Genomic DNA, 14930 nt, shown 5'->3' on the forward strand with positions numbered 1-14930 from the left:
AGTGCAGTGTACAAGGTCCTGTCTAGATACCTTCAGATTCACGGGTCTTTCAACATGGAACACAGGTCCAGCTTTTCAACATCTCTTTTTCAGTTATCTTATCTCTCAGATCAAAGCTTCCTCTTTGTTTATTCTCTGGGCACCCTTTCTAAGCTTTAATTTTCAAGATGTGATTTCTTAGGAGACCCTCCTCAGGCCATACAGCTCTGTCACCTTCGCTCTGTAGCAAAGTCAGCAAGATAAACCTACTTTTCATTAGCTCCCCAGGGAAAGAACTATTCTGTCTTTGAGAAGCTGACTGTTCTCATTAGTTCCTCAACAGCAGGAAGCTGAAAGAAGCTGCTGCAGAGATGTAGCATCTCATCGTCAAATGATAGCTCTGCATTCACGTACTCTACTCATTACTTCACATTAAGAGTTTACACAAAGCACTAGTCTTTCAAGGCATCTGGCAGAGATTGGTGCCTTTTCACTACAAGATAAAGCAAGCTGTTGAAAGTTTCAGGTCCTAATTCTCACCTTTTCTTGGCTCCCCTTAGATGTGCTCATTTGATTTAGAGCTATCACAAAGGGCCACAGGCGTAACAAGGAATCTCTGTTAAAGATGGCTCCTTTGGTGTGAGAGGTCTTAATTGACAATTCACCTTTTGCAACTGAAGCTGGGAACCTTGACCTATGACCCAGTGTTAAGAAGTATGCTATTTTCCTTTTAATATTTTCATTAACAGGAGTCTCCACAGTCACTTATTTGCCACCAGGGGCTGTCTTACTGATTTATGAATTATGACTGATACTTTTCCTACAAAGCTAAATGCTCTCATAAAGGACGCAAACAAATTTCTTGGAAATTAGAGGACTGTAGTAAATAGCTATGAGGTTTATGGCACTAACTGTAATAACAATACATCCTTTATCATTGACCAAAGTGCAAACCAATTGCTTCTATTTTCCTACATGGAATAATTCAAAAATACTGACCTTGATGACTCGACTTAATCAAAAAACCACAGCTGCTCCTAAAAATAATTATCTTTGCAGATGTGGCAGATGGTGCTACATCAACCAAGAAGAGGTAATTTAAAGAATTCCCCAGGTTATCACTAAAGAAAATTAATCTTGTGAAACAATATCAGAAACTTCAATTTCCTACCATCTTGAACAAGCATAAGCAGTTTCCAAAAACTTACTGTTCAAGAGTTTTTCCTAAAGAGCAATTTCAATAAATAACAAGTGACCATTATACATATATTTTGAACAAATCCTATTATAGCCTAGTGCTTTTAATCTTTTCATTATGATTCCTAATCTCAGCATTTTGAACATACAAAACATACTGATCCATGAAAAAAATAATCTTGGTGAAAGAAGTGAACTGAACAAACACAGTGAGGTTTCTTAGTGCAATTAACTCCAAGCTATAGTTGGCTACATATCTAATGTTTTGCTAATATTTGTAGTGAACACCATGACCAACAATAAAAGGAATTAATCTCATTTTGAAATAGAAATATGAGACAAGTGGGAGCATAACAAAATACTCTAGCATATTCTTACCTTCATACCAACAAATAAACCCAAAACCTAAACAGAAGCTGAGGAAGGCAGCTGCCTTAATCCAGACCCTAAGCAAGCAGCAGTTTTGAAAGGCTTGTAGCACTCAAACAGCATCCCTTAACTTCAAAGCCTTTTTGAAGTGGGCAGACTAGTTACACTCTTTCTACATGCTGCCTTTCAGATTTTACAGTTTTAAAATTTACCTTTACATGTAAACAGGTCAACAAACTCACTAGCAGTAAAACCTTTAGATATAACAGTGTCAAAGTTACTATTTTGATCCATAGAATTGTTTTTTATTCAGTCTGGACCATGTGTGTACTTCAATCAGAGCACACAGATGGTTAGTCAAACAGACGCTCTATAAATACCTCAAAAAAATGTCTTTCTGATTTTGTTATGGATTTGGAACTCGTGCAGAATGTAATTGCTGGCAATATCAGGGTCTGATCTTGTAAGGTATTCATAGACTTGTTTCAGTCTCCCTTGGCTGCTGTTGACTTCACTGGCAACTGACAATACTGAAAACCTCCTGTCCTTATCAGACCCGAGTGTCTATGCAGTCTATCTGGTACAGGATTGGGTTGCTAGTTTTACAGATCACTGCACTAAAAAGAGTAGAAGTTTAAGTGCTTTATACTCAGATTGCTCATTTCATAATATCTATTGGGTACTCTTGATTTACATTTCATTTTTATCGGTGATACAGCTGCAAAAAGGCCAGGTCTTTAGCTAAGTGCTAATGAAAAACAGGAACAGAGAAAAGGCAATCCATACTGTGGTACACCACACAATTAAAAAGCCTTTTCCTTCCATGTTCACAGAGCTCTGAATGCCCTTTATTCTGCTCCAAATTAAAAAAGCACAAACAAATCAGAAGCCTCTGCAAGCATTGGCAATGATCAGCCTTCTTTCAAATAATGTTGTAAAAATATTATTAAAAACCAGACAAGTTTTATTGAAGAATAAATATAAACCAAACTAACTACATTTTATATGATCTACTTAGAAATATTCCTTCCTTCCTGTATTTACAGATTGAATTATTAAAGGAAAAATAACAAAGTTTTATGTACAAGTCTGATAAAGTTCTCCACATTCAATAGTTATGGCCGGGTATACTCAGACGGAAGAGCTGACAATGAAATCAAGGAGCTGGCAGCCAGGAGCTGAATGACAGATGATTGCGGGGGTTTTTTGGTTGTTTGTTGTTGTTTGTGGGTTTTGTTTGTTGTTGTTGTTGTGTTTGGTTTTGTTTGGTTTGGGTTTTTTGTTTGTTTGGTTTGTTTGTTTTGGTTTTTTGACAGTTAACTATATTTCAGGAGTTTACAGACAGAGAGTCAACCTGATATGATCTGGGCTTTTGACAACAGCTGATAAGCATCCTGCCTTTTTCCCAGCAATCCCTGGATTTGACATGACTTTAGGACAATTCCAGGCAGACCTTTGTTATGCTGGTAGAATGGCTACTTACTAAGGAAACATTCTAGAAAGGACAGATTTAGACATTGGTCAGAAGAGATTACGCAAATAGGGTGCATAAGGCAAAGAAAGAAAACATCTAGAATGATATATAGGATGCAGTATTGGTAGCAATAATTTTTGAAGAGTTCTTTATTTGGAGGATTTTTTAAAGGTATAAAAAGAAGCCCTGGATCAACAGCTAGGAACCAGACAAGTTCTGATGAGCAAGAATGACTGAACCTGGGAAAGATTAAGGAACAGACCCTTAAATTCATGCAGGGCTAAAGGACTGCACCTTATGGAGATTGACAGAAAGACAGCCAAGATTCCTCCTCTGCCCTAAAAGCAAGTAGCCTATATTCAGCTCTGGAGAGCCAGCTAGGTGGGAAACTAAAGCACTGTTGAGGGTTTGACTGCAGGAAAGATAAGAAATCTTGTTAAAGGAAGGATTCTCCAAACTAAGTGGGCACTGATGATCAGGAAGATGATTTTAGAGAGATAGAGACGGAATTCACTATATCCAGACATAGGTATTACAGAAACAACAGAATAAGGCAGTTTCATCTCCTCTACAGCAAAGCCATAGTTTTGCTACTATTTAAGCCTCCTAAGTCAGTAAGAAGCACTATAAAGTCAGAAATACCCTTAAAAAGATGTCCCACAAAAAATTCCGTATTCACTTAGCGTATGTAGGTGTACCGTACAATAGCAGTTGTCCTTGTGCAGTAGAAAGGAGAACAAAGAGGAAACACTTGTTTTCCCTCTTAAACAAGAATGTTCATGACTGTGTATTTATTAAGCAACTTACATTATTACTGCACTTTTGATGGCAATGCCTATGCTTAATATAGATTGTGTTGTTAGTGCAGCATAGTGTAATATTCCAAGCGTGTGATGTTATCTGATCTTACTTCTTTTAAAGATAATGGAAAAAACATTGTAACACAGCTGGAATCTGGTGCAATTTGGTCCAAATTAAATACATAACAAATGTGCAAGCAGCTCCCGCAGATTTCAACTAGAAATAGAAATTCTCAGCGTTTTTCAGAATGAAGTCGAAGATGTTGCAAATTAGGCTCTCATGCCATAAACCACTGGGTAATTTTTAAAAGTCTATTTTAAATGTTTTTTGGATCTGACAAACAACTTGTGTTCTCTGACTGCTCCTCTCATCCTTTTGCTATGTACAAACTGCCAGGTGAGCATTTCAGGAGAACCAGTGGAACATGACATAGGAAGAAACAGATGATTTCATGTGGAGGATGTTAATCTTGGCTTAACCAGATTATTAAGTATTTTTTAGCACCTTGTTTGTATTATATAGCCAAACTTCACAGTCAAGCCTCCAGACCAGCTTTTGCCATTGACTCGTTTGTTTCTGATTCTGAGTGTTAGAGTGACAAGACTCAAATACTGACAAAACAGGCCTCAAAGTGCAGCACGTGCAATCATGTATTTCACTGACAACTTTTCTTAAAAGTTAGCTTTTAAACATCTCAAATCCACTCTATAAAAGCTTTTCATTAATTAAATTCAAGACAGATACTAAGTATTTCTGAAAGGAAGAGAAATGTGACAAAGATGCTCATAACTTCAAAGTGAGTGCGTATGTCTAGATTTTATTTGAATTGAAAATGCATGTAGTTAATCAAAACTTGCTAGCTGTTCCAGTGTTTTCCTTTTTAGATTGATTACAAATCAAACAGAAAGTGTAATTGAAATGTAGTAGGTACTCAGGAGTATGTGCATGATAGGAAGGTGAATATTGCTTTCATGTTTTGAATGGCATGTTTCTAATGTTCTGCAGACTTTCTGAAATTCTTTATCTCAGTTCTCCTCAGAAATAATAAATCTGGCTTTGGAAACCTGAGATTAACAAAGGGCTGACTTGTTACCAGATATTTGAGAGAGTAGCTTGAGAATTTCCTACTGTCATAGAATCACTTCCAGTGACTTTTAGAAAGGTAAATAGTAAAGCTATTAGTGAAAAGGGACTAGTAATATTGGAAACTTAAATTTTTAAATACAGAATCTGAATTATGGAACAGCTTGAAGTCCTGAGAAAAAAAAAAGTATGTGTAATACCAGCTGAGAGGCCATGATATCATGCTGTACAGCGTTCTTTATTACAAATCATGAGATGGTAGAATTGACTTCAGCATAGTGTAGTTAAAGATGCAGGTTTCCATATCACAGACATTAATGTTTCTGAATACTAAAGGAAGTTACAATAAAATATTTATTCCAAGTGCCTGAGGATTCCCCAGCCACCAGTAAGCCACAAAACTAATCAGAAAAGCACAACAACCTCTTTTTTCTTTTCATTTCCCCCTTCTCCTTCTGTTTTTTTGGGGGCAGCATTGTTCTAATTCATGAAGGAGGTAGCACATTAAGTGGAATGGTGAGACAACCTTCATCCTCAACATAACGGTGGCTTGCAGATAGTTTGGCAGCCCACCAAAGACATTTTGTTCTTCTTTTTGGCAGAACAGAAGATCTAAGCAGGTATTTTGAACCCACATACTCGAATTGCTCTTTTCCGCCCAGCCCTGAGAGAATTAAGACACTGGTGCTGTGAGCAAAGCCAGAACCTTTGGCAGATATTCTTCCATGGAGAGTCTACTCTTCTTCTTCCATTCTCAGAAATAACATTACCCAATCATTTCTACAGCTGTAAAAATGAAGACAATTCACAGTCTATTGCCATTCATTTCCTTGGACAGGCAGCTTCACCAACACATCTATATATTCAAAAAACAGTTGGTCAAAACTACTCAACACAGTTGTGATGTTGGTCCCTATTAAACTCCATTTGCCTATGGTAAATATTTTATTTTAACAGTATCTAAAGTACTTTCAAAAGGACACATCTAGTAAATGTATTAGTTCTTCAACTCCATTATGGCTTCAAGCCATTTTTATTTGAAAGAAAGCCAAATTGGTTTAGATTCCTGCTAAATATTTCAAAACATTGTTTAGGATTATAATAGTGTTCAGAAACCAATTTGTTTTTATCTTAACTAATTATACCAGAAAAGTAAAACAATAGTCTAAAAATAAGCATCTTCATTTAAAATATTCACAGAAATTTCCTATTCTCTTTAATCCAGTATTGTTTTTATGACCACCTGCAGTTATATTCATAAACTATTTAAAATGTCAGGGTACATTCTGAAGTTATTTTAATGCCAAAGAATACATTCTGTCACTGCTTCTTCACAACAAATCTTATTTTAACATAATTTACATGCCTGAAATATTCCTGAACAATTCTGATTTGTTACTAATACCCCAAAGGAACACAAATCTTATAAATTTTGATGTTAAGTTATTATGTCAATAAATAGCAATCTGTGACAACTTATAGAAAACAGGACCTCAAAACCCATTTGTTTAAAATTATGAGTTTTTTAAATGTCAGCGATGTGAACAAAATGAAGCTGCTTCTAATTATCTTGGCTTCTAATATGATAAAACATACTTTTGTATAATTCTATCAAGATACTACAAGCATTGTCTTTGGTTCAGCTTGCTTGAGTTTGTGAAACTTTTTTTCCATGGACTGTAACATGATTAACAGGATTGAGTGGTAGGTATAAACACAACATTCTCATTTTTTTCCTAGCTTATACCAGCGTCAGGGGAACATGAGATTTCAGTCCAAGAAATTATGATTGAGTTTTTTTGGCAAGATGAATCCTTCTTCTTTCTGCTCCCTAAGGTTGACTGCCTTTCTAACTATACATAAGGAACATATGACATTATCTCTGACAGTCTAGAGGTGCATCTGATCAATGAGTTATTAATTTAATTAATCTATTTTTTTTTCCTTGGTGGCATGATGTAGAAAAACTGCAGAGCTTCTTCCGCCACTGCCTTACAATGAACTTCAGAGTAACTATGAAACTGTTGTCATAACTAGGTTTGAAATTCTTGATTTGTTCTTGCTGGGATATACAAGGTCCAGCAGGACTATCTGTACCATTGACTGACCTCAGATTAAGCTCTCGGATAACCTTATCATTACTTGCAGTGTGATTACGTGAGTACTTGCTAAATTAGTATTCTTGCATTGACACCTAATGCAGAAAATATAGATCAGACCACGTGTAGACAGGGATTTTCAGTTATCTACTTGGAAATCAAGAGGAGATTTTGTTGCAGAGAATCTGAGACAGATTAAATTGCTCTTTGATGCCACTTGCTCTATTTCATGTTTGGTCCTTACACAAAAAAGTGTTTCTATTAGATGTTAGTTTGGATATAGACAAGTTCACTTGCACCACAATCTAGGAATAACCCTACAATAACTTCAGTAAACCTGACCATGTAGTTGTATCATAACAAAAAAGGTACATAAATTGACCATCTGTATCACAACCATTAGCTTGTCCAGGCTTCTTTTTTAAAAATAAGAATAATACAGCAGCATGAAATTTTTGTATTTTGTAATGCATCCAGAAGTGCCAAATGGCCATAAGTCACAGTACAAAGGAAGCTGAAGGTGGTCACTGTCTCTGGGGCAGGGATGTTACCCCACTTCAGCAGAGCCTAGCAGCAGCCATGTTCTTCCCGTTAACTTCATTAAAAGCAGAGGTTGCCCCTTGTTTCATGTCTTTGGGTGTGTTTTACTTTGATCAGCACTGCAAAGTCTAAGCTCTTTTGATTCAAAGGAACAACAACAACAAGATGTATACGCTTAATCCCAGGTTTTGCAAAATTACTCTAGTTTTATTAATGGGGGATCACTGTAACAAATTCAGCTGGAGAAAGACACTATAATAGAGAGGTCTAGTTCTGTATATCCAAAAGCAATCCATGCAAAAGTAAATCTGGTCCTACGACTTTTTTTTCTTTGATTACTGGATTTGGATTATTATTTGTATTATTTGTTTATGGCCTATCTCTAGTTTCTCAGTAGTTACTCAATTATTTTTCTAATACATGATATCTTAAAAGCCATGCCTTCTGAATCAGAAAATCACCTGTTGCACTCAGAAATTATGTGCTTACTTATGAATTAATTTTACTTCTATGAAATAAAAATCTGCTACTGATGATAGTACCCAGAGACACCTCTCTCTCATACTCAGATGTGTTGTTCCATAACGTACAGTATTGATTTCCATAATCTTAGAAATATGGCTATACTTCTAGTAGTATCAAAACTTTGTATTTGGCAACTATATTAAGGTCCAAAGTACATCATGAAACCGCTGATACAGTTTATATATGCTACTTACTTTTAAGAATGCAAATGACGTGGCCATTGGATTTCACTGGGTTTTTTGGCATATAAGATCTTTAATAGTCGTGCTATTACTTCTGTATTTTTACATATTTAAGAAGCAATTATTATTTTTCTAGTTGAGGGGAGGGCCCTATTCCAAAATTTGTGTGAGAATAATGAGTTTTTCATTTCAATATCACAGCATGCAAATATTTTCCTTTTAAAAATAAATGAGCTGTTCATTTTTATTGGATTTCTACAATGGTAATACAGATTTTTCACTGAGAAGGAAGACATTGCCTTGACGACATAGAAAATGAACAATCTATAGGCACGCTATTGAACTGTTACCCTGCTGATTTGATCTCTTCCGTTTTCAAATTGAAGTAGCATAGACAGTTATAAATTAATCTTGGGGGAAAAGGATTCAGACCTCATTTGAACATGGTTCTGAAAACTAGGAGACACCTTTTCTTTCTCCCTTTAATATTCTGAAGAGCCACTGCATGTAATGAACAGCTCCATTGCTGGCGGAGACGTGCTGTGCCTGGTATGTGAAATTCTGATAACTATGCTATCTCACAAGGACTAAATAAGGACCACTGAAGTTTTACATTGCTGAAAGAAAGTACTAGTCCAATCCTATGCAACATTCTAAGTAAAGTGAGCCTTCGCTGAAGTGAAACTACAGCACCCCAGTGATTTAAGATTACTGCACAGACAAGCACTGCAGCCCGCCTTGGCCTGAGCACTCGCTCTTTTCCTGCAGGTCTGTCCCTGAGCTGGATGGTTTCACCCAAGCTTTCGGGATTTACCCTGCCCATACACCCTGTGGGCCACGCCAGCAAGAACATTAACCTCCATGCAAGAAAAATGCCTACAACTCTAACTGGTTACATAGTTGCTACTAAGTAACTAAGTCTATACACTATCCTACCACATGGGTGTCTGGTGTATCTTCTGGAAAGCAAATCATTAAACTATTACCCAAATCAAGACATCCTAACCTCTGTGCATCTTCCTGTTTAAAAAGTTTGAACTGTAACCCAAAAACGTCTTAGTTCACTTAATTCTGGTTTTCAGCAATGTATATAGCCAATCAAAACTTCTCCAGAAAACAAAAAAACTCCTGTAATGCTCAGAAGCTGGTTATTGCAAGTGCATGGAGGCAGCTCAAAATAGAATGTACAGGGTTGGTCCCAGTCTTAAAAGTGACCACTTAGGGTTATACAGGACTCATTGACCACTTTTGAATTTCACTATCTGGGAAATGTGCACTGCAGCATCAGGTTCTGTGTTTTTAAAAAGTCCTTTTTCTTTCAGCTATAAATTAAACAAGATTTAGAAAGGAAACATCCTCTGATAAAAAAAACACTGACTACCTATTATGTGTCATGGGCATTGGCAGCAGCCTGATATTTGATAATAATCAGGCAAGCCTTGGAGTGAAGAAAATTAATGAGGGGAAACTAAAGAGATTAATGAAAACAATCCAAGCTTGAGAAGAGTAAAAAAGAAGGTTTAAAATTCACACTGGACACCACGTATATCCTAGCAATCATAGTATTAATCTGCATGTACTAAATTTGTACTTGCTACTAAAAAGAAATATCCAGTATAATTTTTCCCGTTTTCAGTGAAGCAGAAGGAAAGTGTACTGTACATGCAGTCTGAAGCACTATCTAATCCACTGATAAGAAAAGAAGTGGTTAAAAAATTGGGAAACAACCCCCCCAAGTTTCTGACATGGAGATCCTGATAGCCATGAAGTGTTTCGCAGTGCCCTGTGCCTCCCAGTGCCAGGCAGGCTTGCGCTCCTGCTCCTCCCCAGAGAGCACAGCCAGCACTGTGCTTTGAGAATTTAGGTTCCTTCTGATTTTATTAATAGCTGAATTTTTTCTCACCTCAGTGAAGGAAAACACCTCTGAGAATTGTTGCCTATGTTTGACAACATAGGTTAGCTAGGTTAATGAACTCTAAAATAATTCCCCATGAAAACAGGATGCAGCATGTCAATTCCAGAATTCCAGCCACTGACAATCAAACTGACATTGTAAGAAGGTAGTGAATATCCAAAATGATCACGTTAGATATTTTTTCTGGCCACTCCACTCAAAACATCTGTAAATTCTTCTGCCCATTTTTATTTAAATAAGATTAGTTATACAGATGTTTCTCTCTTACAGAGATGGAAAAATCTGGAGAACTGATCTGTAAGCTGTATGGTCAGTCTCATGAAATACCACCCCTCACCCCCTGAGTAGTTGTCTTTGCTTATTTCGTTCCACTCAGCACTGAAAATTGTCCAAAATAAATTCTTAGTACTGATTCCTGTTGGATTATGTGATGCTTTTCTGTTTGTCTGGGATTTCTTTACTCTTTTTTTTAATGATTTTTTAAAACGATTTCCACCAAATCTGTTTTCTCTGTTATACAAGATCTGGGCTGCTTTGCTGGACCGCAAGAGCAGCTGTCACCTGAAGCCTGTGGCATTAGTGTTACTGTGTAAGTGACCAGTGGCAATTAGTGTGTGCCACATGCCTGCTATCTGTGAGAAAGGTCTGATAGAGCTGCAGCTTTTGGATCTCTTCACAGCTTTGAATATCCTAGCATATTCATCAAACGTAAAAAATATTTGGTTTCCAACTGGACCCTATAGAACCAAAAGGGCTTTTCTTACCCACTCTCTGTGCTCTATGTGCCTAAGTTTTCTGCTATGCCAGGTATTACTGAGATGTAGCAAAGATATTTCATTTCGTGTTGGTGATATAAAACTTTTTGTACTACATGGAGAGTTTGTTAGAAAAAGACATTCTTTGGGCTTGTTGTTTCACTGTTTAAAATATAAAACTGGCTACTTCTCATTTCTCTTGGGTGAATATGCATTTTAATTCTTTTGAATTACTGTTCAGTCTGATGTTGCTTCTAAGCCCTAGGACTGCTTCTGTTTCTGAATTGAAGAACAGTATTTACAGTGTGTTGAAATCATGTGCCAGTCCAGAAGATGTGTCTGAAGACTCTCATATTCCAGCTAGGACTACTTTCAGATAAACAGGTTTGGCCAAAAATTGCATATGCATATAGGTTTAGTTTCATAAGCTTGAGCAGAGGAACTGCAGTGTTACCAGAAGGGGTGGTTGTATTTCCTTAGGCAGCTGTGCAACAGCATTCCAAATAGTCACCGTCTTACACAGGGAGTCAGAAGCACAGGAGTTCCTGGCACATATGTAAAAAATGCAAGTATTTTTCTTCCTGTCTCTCACCTGAAGAGGCAAAGTGAAAGCTGATATGTTAAAGGTCTTAATGTGGTGTTGTTACTCCACCATAAAAAACCCAGTAATTTGTTATAGACCACAGTTCCAGCTTCCTAACTGTGATGTGCACCAAAAACGTCTTAGCCGCTTGAAGAAAAAGTGACAGCTACCAGTACTGTGCAGTTCTCTGCAGCTGCTCATCTGATCCCCAGGGTAAGTGTTCACAGCAAGAAGCTACTGCCAGGAACGTTAATTTATCAGTGGATACCCAAAGGCCACTAGCCTGCTCTGCTGTGCTCCATAGTGGCTGCAGGCATCCAGACCCAGGGCTTATGGTTTTGCCTTCAGATATGGGAGCCAAAGCAAGGGAAGGTATTGAGCAGCAATTAAGGTGCACCCTGAGTTTATGTGGAACTCAGGTAGCGATTGTACTGTGTGATAGGAGAGTCAGCAAGGTGAGCAGAGCTGCGGCCTTGGTTTAGGAAGTTGAGTGTAGGTGAGTAAAATAAGGTGTGAATAGCTGCAGAAACAGGCTGGTGCCCAAAGTGATTCTGTAGTGAAGATGCAAAATACTGTTTGATTTATAAGAGTTTGAAAGTTTTCACAACTTTCTTTGGTAAGCTAACTCCTAAATGTTAACATTCATTGTTTGTATTTCTAGACAGCTGCTGTAACCAGTTCCCAATTAAAGTTGCCCAATTACTGTGTGGTTGGCATGATGAACTGAAGGTAAGGTGTATGAGGAAAAGTTATCTGTCCCATGGCTTCCCAGGTGTGCTTTTTCCCAGGGTTTCCTGGTGAAGACAGGAATGGCCTAAAATTACTTGCTGTCCTGGTCACCTTCTTTCCTGGAGTTCTCTGACCCTTATTCACAGACAGAATGTATGAAGCTTATATAGCTGTTCAGCAAAGAAAGGGTTACCTTGATTAACAGATAACAAGCAGCTGACAACATACCAGCTGCAGGAAATAAAAGACATGAAGAAGAGAACAGTGGTTCTTGGTGCGAGGAAGTCTGACTTGCTTAAGCTACAGGAAGAAAATCTCTCATTCTTCAGGAAGAAGAGAAAGGTATGTTGCTCACAAGAGCAAGATAAGCCTTGGCCTTGCTACAGAAATAGATAATGTTTTCTGGGTAATAGACCTAGCTGGGGAGATGACCAGATGGCAGAGCTCTGGAGTGGAGTAGGATTGGTTTCCTCCGTTTTATACACTGATGAAAAGCTTAGCAACAATTGTGTGGATTTGGAAGGTGGTTGTATGCCTATGAGAAGGGAAATGTGTAATAATGAAAGCAAGACCATAAGCGAGGAAAGTAGCAGCTCGTCTAATTCTTAATACCTTTTAAGACTGTCTCTTTGGAATATCTGTTTCATCCTAACCCAGGTTACTGGGGTCAATATTACATTCTACCCAATTTTTCTTGTAGAGTGTGAAATATAGGATGTCAGATCAGATAACTTAAAAGTCTATCTGGCCTTAAACTCTGAGTCTCACTTTCAGATTGTGGCCTCCCACAAAATATTGAAGTCTGTACAATCACCTTGGTATACAGTGCGTAGAAGTTGCTTATAAAATTACTATCCATGATTAACAACAACATAAAAAAAGGAAAAAGCTAAATCTTGTTCATTTCACTCTGAAATACCAAGGGAAAAATCGGAAAGGGCTATTTCTAGGTCAGGCAATTCAGATCAAAGTGCAGAAACATTATTAAGCACTATTCAGTCAACTCTCTTTGAGGGGCTGCTGTACAGCTTTTTGTTTCCTTCAAGTGAATAAAAGCAATTTCTCCTGCAAGTAATTATCACCCACTTAAGCCTCTCCCTTCCCCAACCAGTTCCTCTTGAGTGTGTAGATAGTTATATATCGTTTCACTACCTTCCTTTTAAAGCCTGTGTTTTCTTAGAACTTTATTTCTATCATTTTTATGACTTGTCTCTCATTGGGACACTGCACTGGCAACAACTAAAACAAAACAGATTGTAATAATTTGCAACATGCGCTTTTTATCCCTGGTAGTCTTTATCATACTTAAATGGTACAATTTCTATGATACTCTTGTCTGCCTGCTATCATCAAAATGCAATTTACTTGTGATTGTTGAAAATTATGCTTAACCACATCTTGCATCTCCGGTAGGCTGCTCCTATCTGTGCATCAATTTCCGTCTTGAAGGATGTTTTGTGCTAATCTGTTGTTCATAAGTGCTATAAATACATGTTTGATGGAGCTGGGATAATAAAAGTACAGTGCTTTTTCGGGTTTCCTTCGTTGTGAAGGAATCTGATTTACTAGGTAAGGTACATGCATCGAAGTGATTTAAGCACGATATCCCAAAGGTATTTTATTAAGCGCTAATTATAATAACTTACCGAGTTTCCTAGGACGCTACAGTATGAAAACAAGCTGTTATAGCGAAATTAGATGACAAAAATCTACATTTTTCTTCTTAAGAAAAGCCCTTTAATTTTTGCTTTTCGCGTAGGAGCAAAGCCTTGACCACCTTCCGGCAGGTAGCAGCGCATCCCCAGCCCCTCTGCAGCTGAACAGCAATTCGCGGTGCCCGTTTCGGCGGCTCCCTCTGCTCCCAACCCTCGGCCGCTCCCGCCGGCAGCGGCTCCGCGCGGCCGCCACCGCCTTCCCGCGGCCGCCCGGCCGCGCTCCCCCTCGGCGGCCGCGCTCCCCCTCGGCCACCGCAGAAGCGCAGCCCGGCGCCTGCGGCCGCCCCGCCGCGGTGTCCCCGCTCCTCCGTGACCGCCCTCGGTGCGGGGACCCCTTCCCCGCGGGCTCCCCGGCTCCCGTGCCGCGGTAAGCCCAGGCACGGGTCCTCGGCAGCGCGGCAGCGGGCGCCCAGCGCGGCTGCTCACCGGGAGGGGACCGGAGCCGTTACTCACCAGGCAGGCGGCGGGGACCCGCGGGCGCCTAGCGCGGCTCCTCACCGGGCGGGGACGGGCGGCGCCGGCAGCCGTTACTCGGCCCCACGCGCGCGGGCGGCGGCGCGCGGGGAGGGGCGGGGGCGCGGGCGCGGGCCCTACCTGGGAGCGGCGCGCGGGGGGCCGGCGGGCGCGGGGCGGCCGGACATGGCGCGCGCAGCGGCGGGACCCTCCGCTCCGGCGGTGTCGGGGCGGCAGGAGCGCGGCTGCGGCGCCTCCCGGCCCTGCCCTCTGCCTCACTCCGCCCCGGCCGCCTCCCCCGTCCCTCCCTCACGGCCGGGCTCCGCGGTGGCGGCGGGCCGGGGGGCTGCGCTCGCCGGGGCAGCGGTCAGCGGGTGTCCCCGCCCGGGGCGGTGCGGGCTGCGGCGGGTCCGAAAGCGGCACCTCGGGCGCGGGCTGGCCGGGCGAGCGGCGGTCACGCCGTCCCTGGGGCTCTTCACACCTGGGAAGCGCTGCCCGGCAGCGGGTGTCCAGCCGGAAGGGGTCGGGGTC

Source organism: Caloenas nicobarica, chromosome 8, assembly GCF_036013445.1.
Source record: "Caloenas nicobarica isolate bCalNic1 chromosome 8, bCalNic1.hap1, whole genome shotgun sequence".
Lineage (NCBI taxonomy): Eukaryota > Metazoa > Chordata > Aves > Columbiformes > Columbidae > Caloenas > Caloenas nicobarica.